This window comes from Phymastichus coffea, unplaced genomic scaffold (genome assembly GCF_024137745.1).
Source record: "Phymastichus coffea isolate CEN01 unplaced genomic scaffold, Cenicafe_Pcof_1.1 PCOF00061, whole genome shotgun sequence".
NCBI classification, from domain to species: Eukaryota; Metazoa; Arthropoda; class Insecta; order Hymenoptera; family Eulophidae; genus Phymastichus; species Phymastichus coffea.
This window is the reverse complement of record NW_026706872.1, coordinates 1,521,403-1,536,206: the sequence shown is the minus strand read 5'-3', so window position 1 is coordinate 1,536,206 and position 14,804 is coordinate 1,521,403. Positions and strand designations below refer to the sequence as shown.

Here is a 14,804-nt window from a genome sequence, read left to right as displayed (position 1 = left end):
TTTAGCTTCGAATAAACAAAACAGATAATAAAGGATATATATAAATATCTATAGATTATTACGATTACAGTAATTCAGTTACTTAAAGTGTTAGAAATTTTTGTTGTTGAATATTCATTAATTACATCCGTGCACGTTTACCGAAGTGTATAAGTATATTATTTACATTGTGAAGTATATGGTTATAGAAAACTATAATATTTTTAGAACTTATATTATACTATTTATCGTATTTTTTAAACTTTTTAATGATTTTTCAAGATAAAACTTCGGATGATAAAAACGTGAAACTCCATTAATAATATTTTTTAATCATAAGTATCAACATAACTGCATATTGATTTACCAATAGATAATATGGTCGGTTATATCATATATATTAAGTAATGAGATTTGATTCATATTAAATTTTCAAATTTTTAATTTCGCCAATAAATGTTTTGATCTATATTCGTGCATTAAAATGAATTTGTAAAAAAGACGATGAAGACAAACGTGCGGAGTGTGCTATACATCACTAGAGAGAATAAGTTCCTTCAAAAGTCTTATTCACAGTTCTTTGTCATATTCCTCGAAATTAGAATTTTGTGCTCTATAATCCATCATCTAAACTAAATTCACATAAAAATCATTTAATAAGTTAAATCATGTAAATTACCGAAATGGAAACGTAGTCATTCATGCAAGTTGTATTTTCTATTAGAATTCATTTTTTTCTATAGTAAAATGAATAGCAAAATATTCTAGCTGAAGGTGTAGATACGAAACCTTACAATTTCGCAAACTTGAATTTATTTTTCAATTAAATCTATTGAAATAATATAAAAATATCTCGTGACATGAAACACTTATCTGTGCCGATGAACTTCGAGTTTTTCTCAACACCATTAGTATATACGTATTGCGCGGTGAAAGCAGTGAGGCATTACCAACTCAGTCATTGAAGAAGGAAGGGAGCAATTGAATTTGCACATTATCCCTCTCACTTTCGCTAGAACCTCGGAGAAAGTTTACTCTTGAGTTTTCTCACTCTGAACTTAATACACTTCTCGACAATCGCATGGGGTTAATGCACTCTTACGATTGTAATTTTTATCTGCGTTTATTAATTCTTGACTTATTGTTAGTTTTTTTTAAACATTTAAATTACTTATATTTTCAACCGTTAAACTGATTATTGATAATGAATACACTGATAGTTAAAATGGTAATAAATAGCATAAAAATGTTAATAAATATTCTAGTTACATTTTATTTAAAATGAAATCAATATGCAGACGTTTTCTACTGATTTGACATTTCATATTTTTACATTTCATCATGTCGATAGCTATATGATCTATTTATAAGTTGTCACTATTTATTTGTTGTAGTTATAGCTTTTTATTTTATACATTTAATTGATTGTTTTTATTACACTCTCTAGTTGAAGAGGTCTTGCACATTTCAAACAAACTGTATCATTTAAACATTTTTCCAAGAATATAAATGGTATGTGAACAGCTAAAATTTTTAGATAAGTTCAATAAACATTTGTGTATCGCATATGATTTAAATGTGAATACACATTTTTTCAGGTAGCTATTACAGCGCTTTCTAGTATAATACATGTTCTTATTTCTTTTTTTACTTTCAATATATTGTTGTGTTTTTAAGATTACCATGAATATTTTCTTTAATATATTCAATAAAAATTATGATTTTTCTAGTTTTAATATCAATGTTGTATATATAAATTTAGTATTAAATTATGAAATTTTGAATACTGAAACAATGATAGGTGTGTTATATTTCTGTATAATGAGAGTGAGAGTATTAACGTTTGCTTTTTTTCTTTCTCTTTCAAACTGTCAGAGGCTTGTTTACCTTCCTCAATGGCAACATAATTCCATGTTTTCAAAGAATGCTTACAATCATAAGCTTGACTCACGCATAACCTTCAAATTTTGCAAGGTCTTTCGTTATTGTACCTCAAGCAAGGCAATATATGTACGTGAGAGATTGCTTTTGATTATTAAATAAATAAATATATTCATACGAATATCAGAATATCCTCTCGAATCAATACCGTTCAAATTATTTAAATTATTTAAATTAGGTGAATAATTCTACGAATGATATGCCTTAACTCGAGAAAGTTTTATAGAAATTTCAAATTGCGCGCACGCTCTTGCAAATAGGATTAATCAATCTATAGAATACATAGCAATTAAAGGAACTAGGGCTAATCACGTGGCATGCTTATCATATCCTTTTATTTTCCAATATAATTGCTAAAATTATTAAAAAACATTATTCTTGTTTTTTTTTTTTTAATTTAATTTTTTTTATGGTGTTAATCTGAATTCGGATTCGAATTCTACAAATTAAAATACCTATCAAACTATTTCAATTATTTACTGAACGATATTTTGATTCCTAGATAGGTTTATAATCTATTACAGTACACATATAAAATTCCAAATTAATGAATATGTATAGCTAACATTAAGTATTTTCTGATGAACCACACCTTCTGCAATCAAAAAGCCGGAAAATCAAAAGCGTATTCTATAAATATTTTTCAAATTAGGGCAATTTTCACGAAATTGTTTATCTATGTATAAATAGAGAAGGTTTATTTAATATTAGTAATATTTTATTATTAATCTAGGGAGGGAAAGTATCAGTTTCACTTCGGTCGCTAATGTATAGATGTAAAGGGGTTGCCATTTCCCCTCCCGTCGTCAATATACTACTTTTCATCACCGTAGCCTTCAAATCACATCTTCGTCATTATTTGGTCGCTCTCTTAACGAAAACTATATTTTCGTCATTCGTGCGAAAAGATAGTTTGGAAAATCAGTATCATACAGTTCGGGCCGAAGACGATTGAGGTTCCCCTTAGTTTACAGTGGTGAAATGTAGTATACTTATCATGACACTCGGAAATTCAACACGCGCTAACACTTTAAACGCCATATGTAAAAACATTTATTACGCCCTTGTTAGACAATGTGCTATTTTTTAATCAATTCATTAAAAACTAGAATAATTTAATAAATTCAATAAGCTATGACTTTTCATTTTTTTAAATATGTGGGTTTTATAATATTGTATCTTATAGTAAACAAAAAATGAATCACTCCATGATAACCATTTGCGTTCTAATTTTCGAGAGAATCATATATGTTTTCTTAATTTTTCGATAATGAGAATTTTTAAGTATCTATTGAAAATTTTTTTTATTTCACTCAATGTCATATATATCTTTTAGTACATATCACGCATATTTACTGCTCATTGACTTCGATCGTTTTTATCTTCATTTACTATGATATAAAGCCAAGATAAATGTTTTTTATCTATAAAGACATTTTAAGTAATTCATTATTCAAAACTTGCATTATCAACTGCTTGTACAGAAACTCAAACATTTTTATTCAACATTTTTATACGCATAGATTACTCAATGAATTGTTGTACATGGAGAAATCTTTCTATTTTTTGTATAGAAAAGTACGATTTAATTGTAATCTAAAAAAAATTTTATTATTTTATTTTTTTGTTTATTATTTTTATATGAAAGTTTTATTAAGGTTTATCGACAAAAATTAACAAATGTAATACGAGAAAGTGACTAACCTTGCAAAAAATAGATACGAGAATAAATTGACCTCTCGCACATATATCGAATCATATTTTTCTACGTGACACTTAAAAGGTTGGCCTGAGCGTACGCAAGCGTGTGCAATAGTGTACTGTGAACCAAGGGCAAGAAGAGTCACTTTTTAGTTCATTTGTAAAGTTTATAATACGATTTTTAAGCACATATTTGGTCTAAATAGTGCAAAGAGCGCTACAAGACACATTATATCTTGTTATCAACAGTTAAAAGTCTTGATCTTTTAAAAATTTTTGTTTCCTAATAGAACTAATTTACGACAATCAATGGTTTCTCTCCAGAGAAGTAAAATACTTTGGAATATACTTTTATATTGAATTATAATTCTATACTTTATTATTTACACTTTTACAAGGCCGCATCACAGGCTAGTTATAGTTTAAAAATGTAATTTCAAAATCTAATTTATTTAGTAGCTGAGGTATTCAAATTCTAAATAATCTATACCTATAATATTTTTATTTGTTACAACAACGAGGTCATCATTTTGCACGGTTCAGAAAATTGCAAATAGGCGAGAATGAAAACTATATAGTTTTAATAAAAAGTGTCGAAGTTTTACGTAAGTAGATTTATACAATTTAGAAAAAACTATGTACATACTTTCATGAGATACACAGTATGAAGTATTTTTTTTGAATAAGTACGTTTTAAGAACTTTATTTAATCAATTTTATTCGAGATTGTCAAAATATTAGTATCAGTTGCATGAACATTGTTAAGGTCATGTTATAGTAACGATATAAAAAGAAAGGATTGTTTGAAAGATTTACAATTTTAAGCGATTGAATAATAAAGAAATTGAATCAAATGAAGGTTTAGCTACATTTACTCTACGAAAATTAGTTTTGAAACTTGACTTGTGAAAAACAAAATTTCACTAAAGCAAATGAAGATTAAAAATGGTACAATCGCAAAATTCATTTCATCCTGTTTGTTAAAATTACAAAGCAGGCGCGTGGAGAACATCGAATGACGCTTTCGAACATATATGATACTTGAATACTTGTGTATAACCAAACGTCCGGTAAAGTGTTAGCTGTCGGCACGCTCTTGACGCTCTCAAGGACAAGGTCGCGCGAGACCGCGATTGCAAAACACTCAAATCTTCTGAAATTATTTATTATTCTCCGAGGTATTTTTTATTGCAAAACAAAGATTGTTAAATTATGAATGCAGATGCTTTGAAAAAACATCCAATATATAGACTTAATTTTAAAAATTATAACAATAACAATATAGAAGTATATACATACGCGCGCGCGCGCGCGTGTGTGTGTGTGTGTACTTGTATATTGTTGTTATTGTTATAATTTTTAAAATTAAGTCTATATATTGGATGTTTTTTCAAAGCATCTGCATTCATAACTTAACAATCTTTGTTACACATACACACACACGCGCGCTATATTTTATTATGCTCACCTGCAGTTATGGCGTTGGTATTTGGATATAACTAATTTATCTTGTATCCGTCGTGTTCGTAAAAGAAAGCTCAATTTGAAAATCTAGGCGCCTAATAAACTTCAGTATTTGGTCGAGTAATGGGAAACACAAGGTTAAAAAACAATAAATATTAATATTAGTAAAAATGACAACAGATTATTCAAATTGTCAGTGCTTGTCAGTCGTTGCTGCACTTGCTCGTTCATGTATTTTGCTTATTTAACTAGTGCTGCTTATACTACTGGTAGTAACTAATGTTTTGAAACAAAAGACACCAAAAGTTGCAAAGTCGGTGGACTGTCGCGCACAAGTTCATAATACGAATGGCTCTTGTTGTGAGTGGAGTGAAGACTGCCAAGTGAGACAATTACTAAAGCAAATGGTTGTCGAGATAAACCAATTGTTTTTAAACACAAACACAATTTCCCAAACTGGAGTACCCAAGTCGCACGTGTAAACACAATTCACGTTGCAACACGGCACTGAACAACGCGTTGCACTTGCGTCACTTCTTGTGTTCTCGTACTCTTCGTCTTTGACGTCGTCTGCTCAGCCGCCCCCACGCGCCTCTTTGGCGCTACATGCTTGCGCGAATATATACTTCGAGAACATTGCGGGTGCAAGACTAATATGAAATGGATGTGACAATGAAAAAGTCAGTTGAGAAGGAGAGGGACAGCGATATTGTAGTGTTTTCGGTATAAAAAATTTAAAAAACAACGAAGCGTCAACAAAATGTAAGAGAAAACGTGCGTTAATAGAGGCAACCAGTCGCGCCTTGCAATTGTAGGAGCTATGAGCAGCTCGGCTAAACAGAGGTTCATAGCTCATTCTCCCTCTTACTCGATCAACTCGGGCTTTGTCCCTCTCTCTACTTTAGTCTGTAAGTTAGAGCTGCATGCGCCAAGCACACGATGTACGGCGTAAGCATCGCGTCGTTATTCGCGATCCCTCTCTCGCTTGCTCACACTTGGCTCAACCGATAGTCCGACGCGGTCTTTCTCGATCTCGAGCTAGCGGTTAGACTTCGGACCGCGCGCGTGCACATACCGTCGACCGTCAGTGGGGGAGGCGGGGGTCGAACGAACAGTTGGAGGGGAGCGGTGAGGGGCAATCGTTCTAAGGCCATAGCCACGGCCACCAGCCAGAACGACACGCGCTGAGCAGCTCTCTCTTTCTCTCTCTCTCTCTCTCTCTCTCTCTCTCTCTCTCTCTCTCTCTCTCTCTCTCTCTCTCTCTCTCTCTCTCTCTCTCTCTCTGCAAAGGCAACAGCAAAACTTCGCGCACGAGAAACCCCACGCACACGCTCCTGCGCGACTCAGCCAACAATGATTTTGTGCACGAAGGTGAAATTCTCGTTTACTGGGGTTATTGTTACGTTCGTTTGTCTTTTTCAATCAATTTATATGCTTGAACCAAAATAATATTGGTTTGACTCGTACGACGCGTTTTCGATTCTATCGACTCTCAACTTAATTATCTATGACGGGTAGTTAGAGCTAAAAACTCTATCAACTATCGCCAGCGACCTCACATTTGCTATAACTTGATAGAACGTAGACACAAGTGTCGAGGACTTGTTCTTTGATGATTGAAGACCAAGATCACTGGAGTATCAAATGAGAAACGGCTATTGCATTGGTTGTGTCCTCACCGTCAATCAATGCCAAATCCGCTGATTGAATCTTTAACCCTGAAAGTTGCCCTTCACCCAGTGATGTAGAGATGACGCTACGATGGCCAACTTGTCTGTCAAGGTCACGCGCTGTATGACATCGCGCCGAAGGAAACCCTGAGACACACAACTAGGACACTTCCACTCATAACGCATTTCAACCTTGTACCTTAACGCTATGTCAATCTATTACTTTCACTTGTCCTCAACCCTTCCTACCTCCCTTTTGCCACATCTCAGTAACTGTTAGGTTCTTCCTTTAGTCTCTTTTTCTAGTTCTTAATTTCTTACGAGTAGACGTGTATATAACATATTTTTGATTATAATGGCTTAGGTAGCACAATTTATTGATCATCGTTTTGTAACTGATCCTAGTTAAATATATCAATTTTGTTAATATTAACTAACTGTAATATTAACATTAATTGACATTAATATTAAACTTTAATTTAATATTAATGTCAATCACACTCACTCAAGAACAACAGATAAATAATATATTGGTTGTGGAGTTACAATTATTCAAAAATGTTCATAAGCTAAGCAAAATTATAAACATAAAGACTATTTTACGAAAAAATGTTCAATGTATTAATAACTTAATTCTTTCAATAATCCATAATTCCGAATCTTCACACTACGCAGTATGTGTTAACATTTCTCGACTGCTATGCGAGTCCTCTTTTGTTCGATTCATTCGATATTTATGTCGATTCTACCAATTAATTATAATGAGATAGAATTACATCTTTATAATATTAAAATTTCACTAACAGAAAATCAAATATATTTTTATAAAAGTTACGTCGTCTTATAACTACTGCAAAATAGAAAGATAAAAAGTTGATCTTAAGAATCATCGACAAATGCTAATTTATCGGGACCAAAACGTAACTTTAGTATTCTATATTTCCATATCGATTCGCTTTAAACATTTTTCATATATACTGTTTTATTCAAATAATTAGTTACTTTTTTTACATTATGTCAAATCGTAGTTTCAAAATAATGCATCATTTTTTAATGAAATGAAAAAATTTTTGTATACATTAAGATAATTGTTATAATAAAATGTTCTATAATTATGTAAAATTTACTACAAAACATAGTGACTGTAGGATGTACTAGAGTCATTTTTAAATTTATTAAACTTATATTAATGCCTACTATGGACATAATAATTTTGATACAATGGTATTGAAAAATTTATTACAATAAATAACAAAATTATTAGGTACTATAATAAAATATATCGTTATAATAATTATTAATTATTATATATGTTACAATCTATAGAAAAAATTATGAGTTGAACAATTTTTACAATGAACATATAAAAAATTACTAGGGTTAGGTTGAGGTTTCTAGCACGTGTGCAATAACAATTGCATATTTCTTCTATGTGAACGTCCGGGATTCGATTCTCAGCAGGTTTTAATAACTTTCTTTTATTTAAGTGTATGTGCCAAAATTAATCATGGCTCTAGTGGTTCGGATTCCACATAAAACTGTAGGTCCAGTATCTGAATTGGTACTCCGGGTACTATAGGATTTCTGTCACTCCTTCCGTACAAGCGACCAAAATGGCTATGTAAAAAGTAGTCCAAATTTTGTCCAGAAGAGCTCCGACCCCATATACATCTATGTACATGACAAAATCACGCTTATATATTGGCATATCGGTCTGTCAGTAAGAGAGCCACCGACATTAAATACTAAACTAAATAAACTAAACTAAAACTGCGTAGTATGTATACACAAGAAACTGAGCAGACCATGAGTTTCAGAAACTGTGAATAGATGGTAGTTCAATTCTCGCAATTGGCAGAATAAATATATTTTTTCATTTATTTTCCCAAATCGGTAGTACTTGCTATATATATGTTAAACTTTACCGAGCTAATTTTCTGTATTCTATTTATACCTACTATGGTTCTAGTAAATTTTACTATATTACACACAGTAAAACTTTCCACATTTGAAATATACTAGATAGCGATATTTGTTATAGTCAGAGTATATCATAAGTTTTGTAGTAATTTTTACTGAGGAACGTTTTATAATATCAATTCTATCAGTATAAGAATTCAGAATATATTTCTTTAACTTATGGCAATTTTAAAATTAATTCCATTATTAATTTACAAATAGGAATTACAGCGATGTGGCAATTCAATACAAATCTTATTTCAAAATATAAAAAAGAGAAAACAGTTTTCTTGAATGATAAATTTTGTAACAATGGAAAGAAGAGAAATGGTGAGAGATGGAAATTCACTTAATTTTAATTATATTCAGCAACGTTTTGTGAGCACATTTGCTGACCTCTTCAGGCTTTATTAACAGAAAAACAACAAAAAAACAATATACATATAATTATATACTTTAAAATTACATTTGCAACTTTATTGTTAATAATTTATTGTTTTTCTGTCAGATTTTTATAATATAATGGATTCATGACTTTATTTCTACAGTCCTATATTAAGATTAAAAATCGTATGAAATAAAATGAATATCAATATTCAGAATTCCGTTGACGTAGTTAATTTAGAAAATAAAATTATAAAAGATAACTGGCTATATGACTACGGTATTATTACGTTGTGATTGCGTATGACTTTTTTGACCATAATCTTTTCATAGTTTTGAGAGGCTTATCTTTGACTCTCGAATTGTAAAAAAATGAGATTATTTCCAAAAATGGGAATTACATACAAAGTAAATACAAAACAATAAAATATAGATACATAACTCTTACATATGCTAGAAGCTTGCTATGTTTCTTCTAGTTCTTCATGTGATTTTTGTACGACGCATAAAATGCGTATTGTAAATTCCGACTGCGGAAAGTACAGCGCGCAGTTTACATACCTTAGCAACCTAGATATATAAAATACAGTACCCCTATAAACTGTTTTTAGATTTCATATACCTCGTATTCTGCAGTTAACGTATTAAGCTCCTTTACTTGCTAAACATTGTATTATCATTATTCCTTATGTGTGATGTGTCTTAGTAACACACACACACCCACACACACACACACACACACACACCTGAGTTGTAAGTATCTCGTACATATAAGCTACAGTACGATATCCACTCTTATGTAAAAAGCTGCGTATTCGTGCAGACGACGTGGTAATTGGACAGTAATTTTTTTCATTAATATGTCTTCAATTCATCTGTTTCCCATCCTCTTCCCACACTAATTTTTCACATACATAAATGCGTACTTGAATAAGACAAGTATATATAAGGAAAGGTGACTTTCTGCCAGAAATTAGTCCATGACCAAGACCCTAAGTATGTTAAAGATAAAAAGATATTTTACCTGGGCCTTTAAAAAAGATAAAATTAACATACGAGTAGGCATCGTATAACTGGAGATTGTATTGTTTCAAATAATAAAAACTATTATGATTTAAGTTACGAAGCAGAAATTTTGTGTTGGACTCATTGTTACTAATGCAAGTTGGCCTACCGTTGTTTTATAAAATCCAAATTTAAGACTTGGTAGTCAAAATCTAAATTGTAATTTGTAGAGCTAGTTTGTAGCGTGCAGATGAAAAATTAATTTTTAGTCTCCAGTTATCTGCAGTCAAATTGCATGATACAGGTGAGTTTTCTGTAAAATGTATGAGGGTACGGTATACATAAACAATTTAAACAAAATTTAAAAAATTGAAATAACAGTTCAGTGATTTTAAATAACAAGTTATTTAAGATAAGCAAAAAATAAAATGTCAATTAATAATTCTATTTAAAAATTGTTTTGATTGCAAAATTAGTATTTAGATAAATAGCTAGATGTTGCAAATAGTCTATGCAAAGATAATACATACAAATCGGTGTATAATATTATGTACATAACGAATGTATCTTCATATATTGCCACTACTATAAACCTAAAAAGATAACAGATTATAAAATAACAACTCAAGTATCTCATATAACTGAATACCACAGTATCATCATTACAATCAACAGAATTACAAGAGTAGTAAAGGCTAGCTTGTCACATAAACGGCAAAGGTTATTTTATATCGTGTCATGTCGTTACGCCAACATGAATAATCAAAAAAATAGTGCTACAAATGTTAGGGACTTTCTACGTAAAAAGACTTCGAACGTTGGTCATTGACCATTAGACGTTTACCATGGTGAAAAGAGTATGTTAATATAGTAGATTTATATTTTTTTATCATTGCTCGCATCCTGCACAATTACGGACACACTCAGATGTAAAACAAACAATTTATTTTTTAACTTGAAAATTTCGGTACATCATCGATGTCCGTTGTTCGACGTCTAATATCTTCTTATATAAAAAGCCTCTTATAATTACATCCAACGAAAATGTTCGATCTAAAATATTCGATATAATGATGAATCGTTTATTTTACGCCGGCCAAGTAATGAATTGTAATCAGCCAGTTGGACCAATTGACTGATTGCAAAAAAAGAAAAGGAGAGAGAAAAGAAAGGTATTCGAGAGTAACAAAATGGAAGAGAGGGAGGCGGTAAGGTTGATGCCCGGTGACCTGCGCTCGTTTGCTTGCAAGAGAAAGTTACAGCAGGGTCTTACTTTCTCGCGAATCTAAACGACGCAGCGGCTTCCTTCAAAATGAGTAAGTTTAAGAACAATGGAAATTTTCTGAAATTTGTCTACAAATTATTTGTTAGATTAATTCATATGTGCAAAGTCTGGAATGGCTTCAAATGTATGTATCCTACTGGAAGATCTCACAAAATCGAATAAGAAAAGTTGACGAAAGAAATTGCAAAAAGTCGAGCAATTCTGACTGTACCCATAAGAAACAAACAGTGAGCAAAAAATTGCTCGATTTTAGTTGATGAGTATTTCGGTTGAAGTTGGCGTCTTTTTCAAAATTGAAATAGTTAAGCGACACTTGCAATAACGCAAGGATCGAATTTTCAATGATAAAAATCATGAATGTCAGAACAATTAACAATAAAATAATTTATTTAAATTAAAACAATTAACAAATGACCGATTCAAACTGAAATATACGAAATTGAAATCGCAGTAAATTCGAAAGCAAAGGATCTTACACAGTATGCACTTCTACATAGTGTACACTGGTCTGTGTTGTTTTAACAAATTCTTACATTAATTGTCTTTGATCGGACAGTGTTCGAGAATGTTCTTTTCAATTAATTTTCACATCTAAATAAGCTCTTAATCTTATTGTTCTGATTGTTCTTACTTAAGCATAAATATTTAAAATAATTGCACAATTTCGCCATATGATGTGACTGACAATATATATTGGATGAATAGAATCGTAGTGTTGTCAAAAAGGAAATGTTTGACAAGAATAATTGCAGGAGCGAGTAAGAAAAATGAAAGATGAACAATTTCAGCGGTGGCGAAGCGTGACGTAGGCTAACTTACTACACTACGTTCTGCTGTAGTCGCCGTGACGTCACACATTTGATGACGTGTGGTCAACCGCGGTCAATGCACCAGAGCGGGCAAAGACTCAGAGGAGAGGCGAGCAGCAAGCAACCAACGCGGTAGTCTTCACGCAGGGCGCAACAGCGCCCCACCAAACTCAGATGATCGCCACTATATTTACATTCAGATCTTTTGTGCTTCTTCTTACTTTTTGTCCATAAGACCTATCGATGGATTTTCATGTTTTCGTAGAATATATTAGTACTTTTTTGTTCAACTGGCGATTTAACTTTTCGTATAATAATGAATGATTAAGCAGACTTTTTTCTACGCTATTTAGTCGAGAAATATGTATTTTGACTCGCGCCCTACCATAATTTTCCCGAATGGTTTGTATACAGCATTTGTGTCGTTTGTATAACATGAAACTTTTCCAAGTTTTCATATAACACGAACTTTATGGTCATCTATTTGGAAATGATTCGCGAAATTTCAAATACAAACAGACTTTTACAAGTTATCATTGCTCGTAAAACCCATAAGAAGTACCAAGATTGACATATTCATTTGGTAGCAAATTAATTTAGCAATAAATTTTGACTCGTAAAAGTACGATGTTCAAGCAATAGCCGCGCACATGGACGTAGTTGACTTGAAAATAAAAGTGACTAAGCTCAACGTATAATACCAGAAAAAGCAAAGTACTTGTAAGCTTGGCAAGTTGAGAGGCGCGGACGGTCGGTCAGAGACCTCGCAGGGCCGTGCACAAACAACATAGTATTTCTCACTTGCTACAGCTCACAAGCCAATTTGTATTTCTCGGTAGCTTACTGAAATTGTACTTATGCTTCAATCGTTTTTCTTTTTTAATCAAGACATTGCTTGCCCAAGATTCGTTGTTGACTATTTTCAATAATAAAATAACTGCAAAAAATTGTTGTGCCGATTGGTTGGCTTATTATTTTGCATAATTCTTAAAATAATAATCACAAAATTATTAATAGGACAGATTAACAGCGCGTAGCGATAATTGGTTAAAGAATATTTCAAATTACGTACGGATCGTAAAAAAAACACTTATTGTAAAAGCATCCACAGTTTTAGACTTACTGATTATAGTCGATCAGTGTCTGCCATTCCACTTACAATGCTGTCGTTATTGTCAACGAAGCTATGCATAGACACGTTAATTAAGGCTGCCCTAGCCTGTTGATTATATTGTTGTGCCGTTTAAGCATCTGAAATAGCAAAATTATATGCTATGCCTATATCTGAGTAGTCCTCGTGAATTCGCATAATTCTTGCCATTTCGCAAATCCATATCGTGAGCAATTTTTTCATTACTTGCGTACATTTGTCTAAATCGGCACGTGTTCAGTAAAACCATTTGATATATCACTCGTCGACTTACTTTTACTTGACGCTCATTCCGTCATTCTCTATTAAATCTTGTTACGCACACTTGTTCAATTCACTACTCATAATGCAAATTGTCACATTTTTTTGCAAACAATAGATTTCTAGCACGATTAGCAATATGAAGCGTTTCAAACAGTAGGAGAGATGTAGATGTTACCAAGGAGGGCGGGAAAGCTCGATAAGGAATGTCTAAGAGCAACAATTAAATAAACGGCAAGTAACAGGTTTAGTAAAGTAACACGTGGTTTTCTAAGCAATGTGACTTGAGCCAGTACACTCTGGCAGCAATTTGCACGTGTCGCGTGCTTGTGAACGCTCACCCGACTGAAGCTCAGGGGTCGCTCTGCTCGGTAGTCAGAGCTTGAGCCGTGGCTTGTGAGTATACGATCAGCCAAGTACTTTGAGTCTGTGAGTCGCGCGCACACCATGCCGTCACCGTTACAACTTTTCTTCCTCCCTCTACTTGATACATCTCCCTCCTCTCTCTCTCTCTCTCTCTCTCTCTCTCTCTCTCTTTCTCTCTCCCTCTCTCTCTCTCTCATTCTAAATTGGTTATTCCTGTATATTGAACATCATTTTTAAATTTCTTACGCGTATGACGATTTTCTATTGCAAAAATTCGTTAATTTCCAAGATAAAATAAGTCTATAAATAAGAATATAAACACAAATTACAACCAAGATTTCATGAAGATGCGTTATTTTACCTAATATTCGTGATAGAATCGTTAAATAAATATATTACATATATCTCTTAACATTTTATAGTTGTTTTTATTGATATTCAAGATTGCTTCTGTTTTAAAAATATCTAATAGACGCTTCCTTGCTCTATCATTCCATTTTTATTATGGTCATTTTCCATATTCGATTACTACATTCTATAATAAAGTGTATGGAAAAAACTAAAAATGAAGCTACAATATATATGAAAATAACTAACTTTTATAAACGTAGGGATTTAGCGATAAATATTGTAGGACGTTGGAAAAATAGAAAACGAATCAACAAATCAATGAAACAGAGAATTATCATTAATTTTCTTAGTAACGCGTAACGCCAACAATGATCTTGGCATAAATTTTACATCTGTATATGATAAATACATAATAAAACAAATTTAATTTTGTTACTTTTTTGTTACTAGCAGTAAAACTGGTAATGACCAACACAGAA

At 32.1% G+C, this 14,804-nt stretch overlaps 1 protein-coding gene across 4 annotated transcripts in view; it reads right to left on the bottom strand.

The window, feature by feature from the left end:
- Positions 1–13,939, bottom strand: part of LOC131666872 (ecdysone-induced protein 74EF-like) — a 118,957-nt gene extending 105,018 nt beyond the window's left edge. Inside the window, exon 1 of one of the 4 annotated variants that reach the window (XM_058939884.1) lies at positions 13,321–13,939. The gene's annotated coding sequence lies outside the window, so the exon portion shown is untranslated. Of the gene's footprint in view, positions 1–5,089; positions 6,071–13,320 lie in introns of those variants that run through there. The other 3 variants (XM_058939887.1, XM_058939885.1, XM_058939883.1) reach the window with 3 other exon arrangements.
- Between the last annotated feature and the right edge of the window lie 865 nt (positions 13,940–14,804).